Below are 1,827 nucleotides of genomic sequence, written 5' to 3'. Positions count from 1 at the left end.
TCCTGCCTCCAGAATGTCCAATCCTTTAATCATCTTATATGTCTCAATCAGATCCCCTCTCAGTCTTCTAAACTCAAGGGTATACAAGCCCAGCGCCTCCAGTCTTTCAGTGTAAGGTAATCCCGCCATTCCAGGAATTGACCTCGTGAACCTACGCTGCACTCCCTCAATAGCCAGAATATCTTTCCTCAAATTTGGAGACCAGAACTGCACACAGTACTCGAGCTGTGGTCTCACCAGGGCCCTGTACAGCTGCAGAAGAACCTCTTTGCTTCTATACTCAATCCCTCGTGTTATGAAGGCCAGCATACTATTAGCCATCTTCACTACCTGCTGTACCTGCATGCTTACCTTCATTGACTGGTGTACAAGAACACCCAGATCTCTCTGTACTGCCCCTTTACCTAAATTGATTCCACTTAGGTGGTAATCTGCCTTCATGTTCTTGCCACCAAAGTGGATAAGGATCCATTTATCCACGTGAAAGTGCATCTGCCATGCATCTGAGCACTCACCTAACTTGTCCAGGTCACCCTGTAATCTCCTAACATCCTCATCACATTTCACCCTGCCACCCAGCTGATGAAATTTGCGAATGTTATTGCGAATACCATCTTGTATATCCTGAAGATAGATTGTAAAAAGCTGCGGTCCCAGTACTGATCCGTGCGGTACCCCACTGGTCAGTGCCCGGCATTCCGAAATGGAGGGGTGGAGGAGTGTGGAAGGATGAGAGAATGCAGGCTGCGGCCCTATGAAGCAGGGGGAGGGCTTGCAGTTGGCCTGTGTGGGGATGTGGGAGACTACAGGAGCCTGGTGGGCAAGGGCTGGCCTGAAAGGCAGCTGGAGGGACGGAGGGAGGGAAGCACGCACGGAGGAGGAAGAGCAAAGAGAAAAGAGAAAAAAAAGCCAAAGGGGATAAAGAGAAAGAGCAAGAAAGAAAATGTGGCTGGCCAGCACGCCTTGAAGTAGGGAGAAAAGGCAAGGGCCAGCGCCTACGGCCATACTAGTCTGAAAACGCCAGATCTCGTCTGATCTCGGAAGCTAAGCAGACTCAGGCCTGGTTAGTACTTGGATGGGAGACCGCCTGGGAATACCAGGTGCAGTAGGCTTTTTCCGCCAGCAGTGGCTGCTCAAGTCACCCCTCTGCACTTGTCTTGTGCCAGGCAATGGAGCGGCAGGTTATTTTTGCTGCAGCTGCTGTGCCTGGCATCAGTCTCCTGCAGGCACGAGACACGGAGGGGAGGAGAGCGGAGCGCTGCCAAAATCAGCAAGAAAGGCGGAAAGAAAGGGATTGGGGCTGCACGCTGTCTGCGGGTGGCAGTCAGGAAAGGCGGACAATAGACAATAGGTGCAGGAGTTGGCCATTCTGCCCTTCCAGCCTGCACCACCATTCAATATGATCATGGCTGATCATCCTTAATCAGTATCCTGTTCCTGCCTTACCCCCATAACCCTTGATTCCACTATCCTTGAGAGCTCTATCCAACTCTTTCTTAAATGAATCCAGAGACTGGGCCTCCACTGCCCTCTGGGGCAGAGCATTCCACACAGCCACCACTCTCTGGGTGAAGAAGTTTCTCCCCATCTCTGTCCTAAATGGTCTACCCCGTATTTTTAAGCTGTGCCCTCTGGTACAGCACTCACCTATCAGCGGAAACATGTTTCCTGCCTCCAGAATGTCCAATCCTTTAATAATCTTATACGTCTCAATCAGATCCCCGCTCCGTCTTCTAAACTCAAGGATATACAAGCCCAGTCGCTCCAGTCTTTCAGCATAAAGTAGTCCCGCCATTCCAGGAATTGACCTCGTGAACCTACACTGCA

The 1,827-nt window shown here is 51.0% G+C and overlaps 1 non-coding gene across 1 annotated transcript; it reads left to right on the top strand.

The window, feature by feature from the left end:
* Nucleotides 1–993: 993 nt before the first annotated feature.
* On the top strand, nt 994–1,112 carry LOC122547594. The gene has a single exon (XR_006311036.1). It is a non-coding gene; the product is annotated as a 5S ribosomal RNA (ribosomal RNA).
* The last annotated feature ends 715 nt before the right edge of the window (nt 1,113–1,827 follow it).

This window comes from Chiloscyllium plagiosum, unplaced genomic scaffold (genome assembly GCF_004010195.1).
Source record: "Chiloscyllium plagiosum isolate BGI_BamShark_2017 unplaced genomic scaffold, ASM401019v2 scaf_1859, whole genome shotgun sequence".
In the NCBI taxonomy this organism is placed as follows: Eukaryota; Metazoa; Chordata; class Chondrichthyes; order Orectolobiformes; family Hemiscylliidae; genus Chiloscyllium; species Chiloscyllium plagiosum.
This window is presented reverse-complemented; position numbering and strand designations above follow the sequence as displayed.